The 15,710-nt window shown below is 36.6% G+C and overlaps 1 long non-coding RNA gene across 1 annotated transcript in view; it reads left to right on the top strand.

Moving 5' to 3' along the window:
• Nucleotides 1-15,710, top strand: part of LOC122791328 — a 1,134,043-nt gene that overhangs the window by 68,275 nt on the left and 1,050,058 nt on the right. The gene's annotated exons all lie outside the window — the stretch shown is intronic.

Raw genomic sequence — 15,710 nt, 5'->3', positions numbered from 1 at the left:
TGGACATCCTTAGTTCTTCTTGCCTCCTTCCTGTCTCTTCCAAATCTTCTTTAACAAATTGTCTTTTGCTTTCCTGCACATCTGATCAGACCACTGTAATCTGTTCTCCCTGATATTCTCCGCAGTTGGGGATACTTTGGCTTCTGTTCTGATGTTCTTAATTCTTCGTGTCCCACAGTGTGCATCCTAACAGCCTTCTGAGGTACTTCATCTCTGTAACCTCATTCTTCCTCAACTGTTCTGCCTTCACTGCCCAGTTTTTATAGCATACAGAAGTACTGGTTGCATCACTGTTTTGTACACCTTACTTTTCAGAGTCTTTGACATTCTTCTGTCTCACATACACTTTGTCTCTGATACTCTGTGCCACTTGGCTGCAGGCCCTTTAATTCTAGCTTTCGTCTCCTCATTCCGACTTCCCTTCTCCTTAACCACCTGTCCCAGAAACTTGAAACTGTTCCACTATTTCCCTTCTGTCACAATGTTCAGCTTTTTCTGATTTCTCCCCTTTTGATGACAAGCCAACTGTCTTGTCTGTACTTTTTTATCCAGTGTGGTTTCAGTTTTCCATTTCAGTCTCCTACCAGTCACTGATGTTCAGACTAGGAGTCTGCTTGCAGTGTGACATCATCTGCATGTAGCACCTTTGTTGATCTGCCCTGTAGTTCCTCACCACTATGAACAACAGTAGGTTCCTCACCACTATGAACAACAGTAGGCTTAGAGTGTGTAATGATACATGGCCACTAGTGTAAACACTGTTTGAATTTGTGTTTTTTTTGTCCTTGTACGTAGTCTCCATGAATTCTGCCAGTGTTTCTAGGGCTTTGAACAATCACAGGGCTGTCTAAATCAAGTTTCTTGGGACAATGTCATATACAGTCATAAAATGACACTGATTATTTGTTGTGAAGCTACTGAAAACTGGGAAAATATTGTATCTGAATATGGACTAGGGAAGTGCAAGGTAAAATGACAGCTGTCCTTTTACCTGTTCAGAGATTTTTATTGGAATACATTTTTCCATCCCAGAAAGAAATTGTGCTTTTCAAAATTCTTTCCTTGAGCCACGACAAAATACTTTTTGACTTTATATGAAGTGGCAATGTGAAATAATAATATTGAGTTGAAAATACTGACAGTTGCCAAATGTATGATGCTGCATTTAGCTTGGTGAGTACAGCTTCATCATTTTGTCATTACTTAATATGGTATCTCAGAAGTTGATCATTTCTCCTCTTGACAGCTGTTACATATATGAATTGTCCTTACTTTCAGTGCTTCATCTTTTTGTCATTTTGTTAGGATTTTGAGCAAACGTAAAATATCAGAGTAATAAACTAACGTTTTAGCCTGCTGACTGTATTTTCTGTGTTTCTTCACATTGAACCATAACAACTGTAAATGTACATAACATTTACTTGTAGCCACTGAGTCTTGTAATTGTGGAGCATTATGACTATGCTTATCTCTACAACTAAAATGGGGAGACCGTAACCTAGAAAGGGGGCAGAAAAATGCGTGTGTATATATACAGAAAAGAAAAAAATAGATATACGCACAGCATGCCAGGAGGCTGCTTACATTAAAGCTTAACCAGCATGATTCTGTCTGTCTCAACCATATGTCATTATTACATGTAAAATGACAAAACAAGTGTTTCATTCCCATTAAAAACAGTCAAGAAAGCTTACCTTTATATGCAACATCTTCTTTCTAAATAATCTACAGCTGCCAATTGCTGGCGATGTAAACTATCTTCACTTTTACATCAGCAACATATATCTAACCTTTATAAAGTTCACAGCATAAAAGGATTTAGTTTTAGTACATAAATATTCAAAATCTCAACAATAAGATGAGACAAGTGGGAGTCTTGGATTAAACAAAACTCCTCCAGTTTTGCATTCCATATCCGAATACTGTTTAAAATCTAATCACTGTCCCTCCTCTTACATGCAAGCTAAATATGCAGCATAAACTAACAAGAGAAATGGTTTAGCACATGGATATGGAATTAAGTCACAAGAAAAAAATTAAGACATTCACCTGAAAGTGATAACCTCTCCAAAAATCACCTAACTGGATGTGTGTGCAACTCTAAACCATGAAGTCCTTAAAAACAGATATAGTTTCTCTGTATCTTCTACATCATACCAGCTGCCAGTATGGAAAATGCCTTGCAATAAATTCTCAAGCTCTCAATTAACAGAAAACTTATTTTGCTAGTGTTTTAATCTAGATCATTTTGGTCCCAAAGAGTCATGGGTAAGCAGACCTTTCTCTTTCAGCATGGACTCCCATAACATATTATTTGACCTACCAGCTACAGTTCATCTAGCAATAAAGACTCCTTTCTTAAAATGCTGATTACTGATGCATCACAACAAATTCATACTATACGCTCAGCACCAAACACACTCAGAAGTCACTACCCTGTCAATGGAACAGCTTCTTTTAAATCATGCAAACAATGTTTTAGGATTATAAAATCCAGAGAATTCCCAGAAGCAAAGGAGGAAGATGTATACGAGTACAACTTCTTTATTTGTTCAACTCTCTACGGAAAGCATACCCTAACAAGGCATTTGAAAAGTTTAATAATGTACTACTCTACATTTACAAACAAGGTTTTTTGCTCCTCTCTAGAAAAAAAATAAAGGTAACACTTTTTTTCCCTGGATAACAATTGCCATCAGATAAATCATAAAAGCCATTGGTCATGATTGTAAATCCTGGAAAACTCTTCTCTTCATGTATACTACCTTGGTTACCTAGCATTATGTTTTCTTCAATGGTCTTGACACACTTATTGCACTTAACACTGCTAGTACCTTTTTATCTAGGGGCAGCATGGACTACGGACACTATTGTGTAGAGATATTTATTGATTTTAATGAGGCAATTTAGTTCTTCAAATGCCAACTGTTACTACCAAAACTAAAACATTGGGTTTCAGCACAAATGTGAATTCCTGGCTCCCAAACTACCTACCTAATAGGACCTTTTAATCAACTCTCTTCTATGGGGACATTTTCTTTCAGTGTTCCTCAAGGCTCCAGTCTTGATTCTGTACTCTGTTTTTATTAATGATGTCATAAATGCAGTCCTCCACGATACCCTTTTTGTATATACAGAATACACCCTCCTATGTAACTCCTCCCACTCTATCAAAGAAGTCAAAAGTACTCTCCAAAAATACTTCACAAGATTCTGCAATTATGTAGCAAATAATCTCCATCTGAATTCTACAAAAACTAGCCCACCTACATAGTCAAATTTATGTAAATACATTTTTTAAATACTAAAGAAAAGAATATCTCTCATTTGGAAGTGGGCAGCTGTTTGTGAATAAGTACAAATACCAAACATCATGGGACATCATCTAATTTCTATACAGAAGAGTTAGGCAGAAATGAACATTCTAAAATACAACACAATGTACTGACAAAATGATGCATTGTCTCAGATGTTCTATACAAAATGGCGACTATCATTATGCAACAAATCTTTGTGAGAAATGAATAACAAATAAAAATGAGTGATAGATGCACCTTAGTTCTTAAAGTTGACAAAAATGTTAGCATGGTGCAGTACCAGAAGTTCTGATTTTTCTAAGTGCAAGCAAACCTGCAATGTTCCAACAAAAAGTTAAGAAAATAAATAAAATACGGTAGCGTGCTAACATAAGCAGGCAAAAAGAGTATACAAAAGAAGAATCAAAATTGAAACTATCATTAAAGAGCAGGATGGAGCCAGGGAAATTAAAGAAAAAGATTGGGAGCCCCAAGTAAGAAGCAGAAATAGTGGAACAACAAAGTGTGGCACTGGAAATTATATGGAAGGAGTTAAAAGAAGTAAAGAAGACAATAATTGATCATCTGCACACAAGCAAAAACTGTCCAGAAGTAATAGATGGACTTAATGAACACACGCTTGTGATCTACGAAATGTTGGTCAAGAACACAGAGCTTAAAGCCAGGGCCTGTTCAGCCAAGGATAATCTGAACTGTTTGAGGCCAAAATGACACTTTGAAGACATGTCCAGATGCAAAACTATTAAGGTGGTTGAAGTACCAGAAGGAATAGAAGGAAAACAATTGGAAAAGTAATTCTTAAAGGGGGAAGGACTCCTTAGCAATTTGCTCCTTTTTATAGGGCCATATCCCTTTTGAATCATGGCTATAAATGCTTTATGCAAAATACAGACAGATAAGGTAGGGAAGCAATTAACTTTCCATCTAAACCAAACAGGATTTGTCTTTGGGAAGAACAGCAGAAAAGAAAAAATTAACTGACACTTGTATCCTTAGATACAGAAAAGCACATTTGGTATGGTAGACTGGAGCTATATGTTTGAGATTTCTAAATGATTGATTAAGGATCCTAAAACATATGTGGGGTAATTGGATAAGGTGAAAATTTAAGCTAGACTGTCAGACAAGATAGACATTCAGAGAGGAAGGAGGAGGGCTGCCAACATACTTCTCAGCTGTACAGATCTTTGCAGAATGTCCAGATTTTTCCATCAATTTTTGGTCTGTTTCTCATAAAAATGGCAAATGATTGAGGTTTGAAATCAGAAAATGATACACATTTGAGTTTTAGACTTCATACCCTTCAGAAATTCATACTAATGAAAAACCTGTTATTCTGTCAACTTTCTAAATTTGTAAGAACAGTATTTAAAGTGTCCATATTTTGGGGCCTTTGTCCACCCCCCCCATTATTTGTGGCTTTGTCCAGATTTCTTGCTCTAAGAGGTTGAGAGGTATGTACCATCTCTCTTGCTACTTGCCCTATACATAGAGCCCTTGGTAGAAGTAATAAGAACCTCATTGGTAAGGTGGTACACACAGAGAACAATGGAGTAAAAAATAATGCTGCATGCAAATTAAATCCTCCTAACACTGACGCATTATCCACATGATGTAGGGAAAGTCTGGAGCACAGTGAAGAATTATTGGTTCAAGTCAAAGTATAAAGTAAAGAGAGAAAAGCAAAATGGTAGTGATAACTTGAGACTAGGCAGATAAGGAGGGGATAGACAGAAGGTGAGAGTAAGAAAGGAAATATCTGGGAATCTGGCTAACAGAATTTGACACACAAAAAGAAGGGGCAAATGAGAAACTGGCAAGGAATCAAGTTAGATATAGTCTGAAGAATGCAAATAATACAAATTAACATATTAACCCCATTTCTTTATGCAGGGCAGAACTCCTGGTCACTCCCAAATGAGATATAAAAGAAACAACTGTGCAAGGGATATCTATGGGATGGAGACGAAGCATGAGTAGCACGGGACTGAATTTTGGAAAGGCCAGAGAAAGGAAGAGTCCCAGACTGCAGATCTGCCTGCAGGCATGTATGGTAGCCAATATTATGACACTAATAAATTTAGACTAAGCAGCAGATTAGAAGACGATGACCTCAGAGAGAGGGGAGGCCTGAAGAAAGGAAAGAGATTTATTTATTTGTCTTTGTTTACCAGGAATGTCCGACAGGTTATTCCAGTGTTTTATATAATGAAATAAGAGAAGTAGCTTCAGCCATAAGGAGTTATTCTTCTAAGAAGTGAGATTATTATGAGTTAGTTAGATTTGTTGTAATTATGGATATAATAGTATTAGTTGCGGTGGTGGTGCTGCGTTAGCGTTGTCGCCTCACAGTTAGATGTTGCACATTCGATTCTCAGTTAGAGCGTCTTCTGTGTGTCGACATGCGTGAATGGGCATTCCTTCTTTGAAGATTGTGCGTTAGGCCCGGCAAGCCAGCACGTAAAAATCTACTGCCAATCATTAGCGGACCGGAGTTCCGCTGTGGCGACCCCTAACCGGAAAAGCCGAAATACAGTAGTAGATGGATATAATAGTATTAGGAAATGTACTAGATGGAGTGGTTTGGATATGTTGGTGATGAATAAGAGAAGTTGATACTGTTAGTAGACAAGTAATGTATGGACTTTGATACTGTTAGTAGACAAGTAATGTATGGACTATTTTCTACAGTTCTATCATACATTTTTAAAAAGGTTGGGTAGGATGGGAACTGAATCGGACTGGAGCAAAGCATGAGCACATTCATGCTTGATTTAGATGTTGTTTCAGCATTATTTTAAATTTGGAATAATTCTTAATGGAGTTTATATGGGATTTTGTTTCAATTCTTGGAGAGGTGACTGTCTAGTTGTATGATCTGTTTAATGATGGTAGTAGTTTGCCTCCAGAGCAGAGGTCCCTATTTGGGCAATGTAATTGCAGTGTAGTTTGTGAGCTGTTAGAAGTTCTATGTATATCCAATAACTGAATAGTTCAAGCCAATTTAATAATTTTAGGGCCTGACAATGGTGTGTTCTATAAGGATGATTTACATCAAAATTTGCTATTTTGTTGTATCAGGACGATAGTTTGGCTAAGTATGTGGTATTTATGCTATGAGAAGCACATAGTAGTGATAGGAATAAATAGATTGTAGTGAGTGCTTTTCTTGTAAATCTACAAGGTGTTATTTGACTCTGTAAAGGGAGCCTAAGATTTGGTGGTTTTTTTTTTTTTTTTTAATTACTTTTAGCATATGCTGATAAAATTAAAGAGTACTGTCTATTATGATGCATAGTGATTTCTTGTTACCATTTCAATTTTTGTGTTTAAGGAAGTTTTGTTAAGTGGATAGTTTTGTTTTAGATATTGTCTGGGGTAAATAGCATTCTACGGTAGTGAATGAGTCTTGTGAGATTTGTTGTCATTCACTCAGAACTGTATAGATGAAGGTAGAACAATCCACAGACCATATTATTTCTGCATCTTGCATGGCTGTGTGAAGATTTATTAAAATATTTTTAAGTGCAGTGGGCCTGGTACTGGGGCTTGAGGTATACTTACTGAGATTTATAAGAGGGAGGATAGTGTTTGCTACCATTTGACTGCTTGTTGTCTGTCTGATTAGGTAGCTGAGTAACCATATGATGGAGGGTTGTGGCTGGCAAGTACAGGAGAGCTCTGAGATGTTAGTGGGATACTGAATCAAATGCCTTAGATGGGTCTAGAAAGAGATTGGATGTTACTTTACCTTTGTTTTTATGAGACTTTATGGTATTAGTGAAGTATAGGCAGTGGTAGTAGTTGTATGATCAGATCTTAAGTTATTCTAGGTTTTTGATAAATAGTATTTTGTTTAGGTACTGTAGAAGTTGTGCATGAATGCATATTTCTAAAATTTTAAGTAGTGGTGACAGTATTGCAATTGGATATAGTTGTTAGTTACATGCATGGGCTGCCTGTATGCAAAGGTATTATATGGGATTTCTTCCAAATGTAGGGAACACAGTTTTCAGATATTGATGTATTAGTTAAACCAGATACAGGGTAAGCTATTTCATAAGTAGTGGCTTTCGGGTATTGAGATGGGAGTTGGTTTGCTGTAGTGATGTTAGTTGGGAGTTGGTTTGCTGTAGTGATGTTAGTTGGAGTTTGTGCAGGAGTTTTCGGATTGTATAAGCAGACGTTAAAGGTTTGTATTTCACTGTTGGGTGAGGGTATGAAAAGGGGAGAGGTAGCATTTATTATTAAGGAGAAATAGCACTGTTTGGATAAAGTAAGAATTGAACAGGTAGGGAATTGAATCTGGCTTATTGTTTGTGGTTCAGGGCGATGTGGGGGAATGGCCTGGATGTAATAGTGTATTTATTTATAACTAGAATAGCTTGTTTTGTATTTATTTTGTAGGTTAGTATGGTGGTGTTTTTTTTTTTTTTTGTCTGCTTTAGTTTGGCATTTGGTAAGATTCCTTAGTTATTTTAAATGTGCATAAGGTGTTTTGTGTTCTATTTTTAATCATTCTTTCCGGGCTTTATCGCTCTCTCTTAAGTTGTTTTGTTTCTTTGGTTTGTCATGCTACAAGGCTATTTTAAGATTTTTAGGAAGATCTGGTTAAAATGAGAAACAGCATTATCTAGTGGCATTGTATTTTAGGACATTCCAATCTATTTTTGTCAGCGTGCTGTTAAAACTGCCATTGTTGAAGTTGCTAGTATTTCCACATTGATTTATAGGTGGTTGTTGGTAGATGTTTCTTCTAATAGTAAAGGTGGGTAGGTGGTCACTAATGATGTTGGATGAGGTTCCACAGTTTAGAAATGTATTTGGTTTTTAGTCAGAATTGAATCTAAAGCTGATTGATTTTTTTATTGGTTCTAGTGGTCAGAGTGATGAGTTGTTGTTCTAGTGGTCAGAGTGATGAGTTGGAAAGCGTTAGACAGGTTTATAGTCAGTGGTGCTTTCCTTGTTTAGCAGCTGCCAGGTTATGTTTAGGTCCCCCAGGATGGCAGTTTCTTGAGGAATGTGTTGAATCATCCAATGTAGGAGGTTTTCAGCTCTGCGGATGTTGTTGCCAGGGGGTATATAAATATCATCTATGCATAGTGTTTTTTACGGTTAATGTTGAGGAGACTTGTTTGAAAGTCAACTTTGCTAAATTCAGATAATTTAAAAGGGAGAGGAGATATAAGGAGCTTTTTTAAATAATAGCTATGTTGCTGGCCCATTCAGATTTCCTGTCGAGTCTAGATATTCAGTTCAGATGTGTAAAGATTGGTAATTTCTGAGATGTGTAGTAATGATGTGTGGCAGGAGGGTGTAGGTTGTAAGCAATTTTAGTTTAGCAGCTAGTAATTATAGTGGCTTGGGTTGAATTGTGTTTTGATGCATACATTTTCTTTGTAAGAGTTTTAGGGAAGAGAGTTGGATTGTTGGGGCTGTGGAGAGTTTTAGGGAAGAGAGTTGGATTGTTGGGGCTGTGGAGAAATAATGTAAATGGATAAGATGTGGTTGAAATGTAAGGGCAGGTATAGATTTAGGGAAGTATTGGTGTGAAAATTAGAGTGTTATTTTAAGAGATTAATGGTGATTAGTCAAACTTTTCTATAATGTAGTGAAGTTTATTGGTTGGGCTGTATGTGTGAGGGCTTAGTTAAGTATAAATGTGGAGGAGGTGGTTGTGGGTAAGAATTGGGGGTAGGGTAGGGAAGCAGAGAGAGCAGAGCAGACTACACCCGCTTGGACATTTAGTGTACACTGTTAAAAATAAAAAAAAGTAAGTTACTGGAGGAGGGAAGAAGGAATGCAATGATAGGACTAATAACAGGGAAAAAGTGAATAACAACAGGGACTGGAAAAAGCAGGGAAGGGGATCAAAACAGGGGATGGGAGGCAGAGATAGGCATGCAAATAAAGGAAAGTGAGTGGGCATAAATCAAAAGGCTACCAAGATACACCTCTAAAGCCAGGACATTCTGGATTTTTGCTTGGAAGTGTCCGCACAGATATTTCTATATGTCAAGAAGGTTTGCTATAGATCTGTGGTACATCAACATATTTCCCCCACTCCAAGTAGAAGGTATAGTGGACACAGCCCCATTTCAAGCTGCATCAGGGGTGAAGCCCCCACTACAAAAATTCTTTAACAGAAGAACCATGAATTTCTAGGATTCCATTTTTTTCCCTTTTATGTCATACTTTATTTTTTGCAGCTGTGGAACTTACTGCTATAGGTCTTGCATATATTTAGGGAACCCCACTGTCCATGAATAATTGTAAACTCTTAAACTCAGTGTGCCTTGATATTCCAGCACACCTCTCAACCTTTTAGTGCAAGAAATGTGGACAACGCTTGACAAATTGGGGGGACAAAGGCCCAAAAGATTTTAAATATTGCTCTTAGAAACTAAACGTTGCTAAAGTAACAGAGTTTGTGTTAATGTACATTTTCTGAAGGATTTGAAGTCTGAAACTGAAATTCATGTCATCACAGTGACTTGTCAGAAAACCACAAATTTTATGAGGAATAGACTATAATATGAAGCAAAAATCTGAACATTCCGCAAAAATCTGGACAGTTGAGAGGCATGTATTCCAGAGATTGTAAGTGTGAGCCTCAGAACACGAACTGCAAATTTGAAAGGGGACTTGTATACTTGGTCTGAGATTGTGATAAGTTCCCATATTCTGAGGTCACAGGTTACAATACCGCAGAATACTTTCTGTATTTTTATGTGCAGCAATCTCTGTGCCAAAATACATATGAGTGGGTGACAAGGGTGCAAATGTGACACAGAATTTCATGTAAGTGAAAACTAAAGTGAAAGCAAAGTTAAATTTCAAGAGTCTTAAAAAAAAGCACTTTGATTTTGTTTTGTTAAAGAAGGTTAGAGCTTTCATCCACAGTTAAAATGGATTTCTCCAGAAACCGATTTCATCATGTTTTTAGTACACAAATAATTTATTAAAAAGTCACATGACAACTAATATGAATTGTCCAGCAGCCATTAATTATACAACATGAATGATCTCATGGATTTGTTTTAATAATCATGTACAATGTGCTAAAAATAATAAGTAAATAGCAGACTATTGCATTTCACAAAAGTTTTAGATCTTAACTGCAACTTAAAAATGAGAATAGATGTATAAAAATCTTAAAATAAAAGCTAATAATGAAATAAATACCATTACAGTTAAAGTTTGTCTGCACAAAATATTAAAATTAAAATGCTGTTTAATAAAACACAATCAATCAAACCAAGTGGAGTAATTAAGCAATAACCTATGCCTGTGTGTGGGTAATGCTGGATTTACCCACAGTTGGTATGGTTTGGTCACGAGAGCGAAGCCCGAGTGGCCAAACAAAGACAACTGTGGGTAAATCCAGCATTTCCCACACCCAGAAGTGGGTGATTGCTATTATACAATGACATTATTTAAGAAAAAAAATACTTACTTTTCTTAAATGATGGCATTGTATAATGCCTCCGTGCTGCCCTTCTGTAGCTGTCTGGTATTCTGTGGCAGTTCTGATGTACTGCGCATGCATATGGTTACGCAGTACATCAGAGCTGTGGGTGGAAGCAATGGAGAAAGCAAGATCTCCGTTGCTTTTTAGAAAGTGTCTCGCTATGTTAAAGGAGTTTAACATAGCGAGACAGCTTTAAAAAAAGCAATGGAGAAAGGAAGATCTCCGTTGCTTTTTTAAAGCTGTCTTGCTATGTTAAACTCTCTTAACATAGCGAGACAGTTTCTAAAAAGCAACGAAGATCTTGTGTTTTCCGTTGCTGTAAAAAAAAAAAGACATACTAATGGAAAAAGTCCGGGCGAACGGACCTTTTTCCATTAGTAAGAAGTCTGATTTACAATGTGCATGCACGTTTTGGAATATTAATGGAGGGTCGTTGTATAATGGTGTTTAAATTATGCTGCCAGGCCAGTTTCTGGCATTCTGCTCTTAACTCACATGGCCCTCCTCTAGGGCATTTCGATCCACTAAAACAACAAATAAAAACTTTCAAAATATGAATAACTCTTTGTAAGCTAATACTGGCTCTTTGAGAATTCAAATTACTTGTCATGTAACGATTTTATTTGCTGTTTATTGTGCACTAAAATCATGTTGAAAACAGTTGTGACTTTGGAGGAAAATTCTAAACTTGTTCAGTAAATCAAGATCTCCATTATTTGCCTTGGTACTTTTTGTATCCAGCAGTTAAAACCTAGAGTGAATCTTGGTTGATGGCATTGGTTAAATACTGACATGATAACAGTATGCAGAGATATTAATAGTCAATGAAGTCTGTACAGATCAAAGCACAAGTAGAAATGGTAAGGGGGTCTTTGAGTCAGTAGAACAGGCAGACCCTTTCAGCATCTTTTATAAGTAACAGTGAAGGAAGGCTTGGAAGGAAATACTTTGTTTTTCTGTTGAATAAATAAAATATTATGTACTGTGTTTGATAGACAGGAAGGTATAAAAAGGAATACTTAGCTGAAGGTAAATGAACAGAAACAAAAATCAGGAGAAGGTCGTACAGATTATATGAATGTAAGAAAGTCTGAGAGAGGACAGCTGGCAAAATTCCTGGATGGATGGATAGGCATAGGCATTGCCAGTGGAAATCAAGGGAGAAAAGTTATTATTCCTCTATATTGATAATTAATAAGACTATGTCCAGAATCCAGTTCCTCAGTTTGGAAAAATTTCTATTCTACATATATGGACTGAGCAGAAGACATTTTGATAATGACTACATAAATGGTGCATTATCTGCAACAAAAGTCATATAATGAGGAACTACAATAAAGTTGTTTGTTTGTGTCTTTCGGCTTTTCCCGGTTAGGGGTCGCCACAGCGGAACTCTGGTCCGCTAATGATTGGTAGTTGATTTTTTACGTGCCGAGTTACCAGCCCTGACATACAACCTTCAACGAAGGTACACCCATTCACGCATGTCTCCATGCAGAAGACGCTCTAGCTGAGAATAGAACCGGACAGCGTCTTACTGTGAAGCAACAAAGCTACCGCAGCACCACCACTGCGGGTAACTACAATAAAGTTAAGTAATCCTGAAAATAAATATAGAAAGGAGGCATGATATAGGAATGCTTAAATGTTTGAGGTGTCGCTAGAGTCCAAGTGCCTACCAAAGTAAAAAAAAAAGTAGAAGAGTCATGATAAGATGTTACCAATTCCCAAGGACATTTTCCAGGAAAAAATGCAGGAAAACAATTATAAGATACAAGGTGGAAGTCCCAAAAAGATACAATGAAGCATTATTTTACAGAAAAGGTGTTGAGGCAGTGGAGCACACTACCTAAAGAAATAGTGCAGTGTAACACACGATAGAATTCATGAAGGTGAGAGATGAACATAAAGAGATTTGTATCGTAAGGATAGTTGGCTGAGCAGAATATCCATTGTATCTTTTGTGTACTAAACTGGGTAAGTTATTTCAGCCAAATAGTCTCTGTGTGCTATCAAAATCTATATGTCAGGAATTCTGATCATGGGCACTAAACTGAATGTAAGGATTTTCCTAAGAAAAACATTCATATGGTTTCATTAAGGTTTACTGATTTCAGTTATGCCACGTTAGTAAGCCTCAGACACTATTCTGTTTTTGATTCTGATGTTAGCTAGAGATGTCAGAACTGAAAAATCAAGGACCTGTTCTGTAGGCTCCACATCTGTACCTAGATATGTTATATAGCAGCACTATAACCCACAAAGGGGTGGTAGGGAAGCCCTGGGGCAGCAGGGATAATACCAGCTATATGTGGGTCATTTTTTTCCTTAGGTGAATAACAAGAAACCTATAGGTAAGGCAACATAGATGCTGCTTCGTGACAGATGCACTTGTATGTTATGGTAGATATATGACAACTGCATAAAAGAGAATAACAGAAAGGGGCATTGTGCTGCAGGCAGGTAGTATGCAATGTTCTGTTTGTAATTGCTGCTATATGTTCTATTGAGATAACGATTCCTTCCACTGTTCAACAGAGGTTTCCAAAACCAGGGACACACACATGGCTAACAAATAAGTGAATATTATTAACATGGATTTACTTACTGAGATTTATAATAGTATATGCTATTGCAAGAATCAGCAGTTACTACCTTTAATGGGTAACATTAATTAGTGACTATAACACTCCTTGTTTTGTCACAAATTCATAATTTTTTACAGGATGAGAACAATTTTAATGTCAACTCAAGGATGTTTGAATAATTATATTAAGTCATTATTGTTTTTCTTCACATATGGCATGGATACAGTTAACACATAGCTGCTAAGGTGTTTGTACCCCATCCATCCCATTTCTCCACATGCATGTAGTGTTTGTCTTACTGGTGTCAGCCTTTGTAGGGCATACATATTCATCACTTTTAAGTACATTGTGATGGGCCAGTACCGGAGTTTATGGCTGGATGGTTTACTGTTTGCTAATGAACCTGTGACACAGTCCTAATTCATTTGTTGAAAGGTGCATATGAATTGTATTATTGGAAATAATTGTCTTTGAATAAATATTACACAACACTGTATTTTACTTTAACATAATTGCTTTTTAAGTATCTGATTATCCTTGAACCATTAAAAAAAGAGAGATGTTCAGTAAAATGACTGCATACCCATATATTATACAGATTAGCATGCCTTTTCTCACAGAGTAAGATTAACAGAAAAACTAAAGAAAATAAATTTAGTTTGGATTTATTTTGTCACTTCTGATAAAAATGTTCCACACTACATTAAGCACTTCTTGCAGGGTATTCTGGCTTTTTCCACTTTTTTTTTCATATACAGTTACTGGCTTGCTAACAGATTTTGATAAACTTGTTACTGAAATTAAACAGTGGTTTAATTAAGTGCTATTGCCAAAGGGCTACATACATAAGACTATTCTTACTCTCAATGTGTTAATAATCATACCTGCTCTTACAGCAGTGTGGTATTTGTTAAATCTCAAGAATTGTCATCATTTGTTTTTTTTTTGTTTGTTTTTTTTGTGAATGTGTATATTTCTGCATTTTTTAGAAGTGGCATATTTCTGCATTTTTTTTTTCATTTTTATCTCTGATACATTTCTAGTTTTTCTCCATAAAGAAATATATTATGTAGCTATGAAAGGCACACTGAGTCTAAGATTTGCAAAATTAAACTTGGCTGGCACTAGACAGTCTAATATTAAATATTTCATTGAACAAGTGAAATGCATGAAATATGCCCTGAGACATGCACAAGTGCATGGAGCAGTAATATATACCATAAACTGTGAAACACCAGTTCAAATATATGGGATCTAATGAGCAAATATTCAAGTAAGTATTACAAAGAGTCAATGAAATCTCCTGCAAACCATTTACAAAGCTAAATAAAAGTAAGTGGTTCATTTCAAGAGTCTGCAATAATAGTAATAATAATAATAGTAGTATTAATAATAAATAGTGATGTAATTGGATTTTTTTTACAAATTCTGTTTCTTGGGTTGCTTGCAGTAAGTGAATTCCAGGTTCATGGAATAGCACTGCACGAATGACTGGTGGTGGTTACGGGATAGCATAGCACTGCACGAATGACTGGTGGTAGTTACGGGATAGCACAGCACAGCACTGCACGAATGACTGGTGGTAGTTATGGGATAGCACAGCACAGCACTGCACGAATGACTGGTGGTAGTTATGGGATAGCACAGCACTGCACGAATGACTGGTGGTGGTTACGGGATAGCACAGCACTTTTACGTTGCACATCAGTTAAGCTCACTGGGCACAGCTACACTTCTGAAGGTATTACAGGAGCTATGCCTGGTTATGTGATTTGCTCAGTCACACACACTGCAAGAGGAAGTAAATTGAATCAGAATTTCTATACTCTGTGCTCCTAACCAGCATGGGACAAAAAATGATGATCCTTTGGATGTAAGCATACCCTTTTTTTAATTTTAAAATTAGTATCAAACAATACTGGTTTAGTTCTGATATTCATGATATAGAGAGGTTATCTTCTCATTTTACTACAGTAAACTCTCAGTTAACCAGCACCCATGTGCCGGATAACTGTAGTTTCTGGTTTCTTGAGCGTTACTATTAAAAATAGGCCTGACTAATACTGTACCCTATACTATTTGTTTGGTTTGACTTGTTCTCAGGGTGGGGAGAGAGGGAATGTATTCCTATCTTCCTTTTCAAAACTCTAAAACTCTAAAAACTTAAGGTATGTTTCTGCGGGGGGGGGGGGGGGGCAGAAAGTGCAACACATGAAAATTGTACTGTATTTTTTTTTTTTTTTTTTGCTGGTTGCTTGAGAGTGCTGGTTGCTTATTCTGGTTTACTGAGAGTTTACTGTACTAGAAGAAAAGCCAATTTGTTGAATTAAAATC

This window comes from Protopterus annectens, chromosome 17.part0 (genome assembly GCF_019279795.1).
Source record: "Protopterus annectens isolate FY-2018-M chromosome 17.part0, PAN1.0, whole genome shotgun sequence".
In the NCBI taxonomy this organism is placed as follows: domain Eukaryota; kingdom Metazoa; phylum Chordata; order Ceratodontiformes; family Protopteridae; genus Protopterus; species Protopterus annectens.
This window is presented reverse-complemented; position numbering and strand designations above follow the sequence as displayed.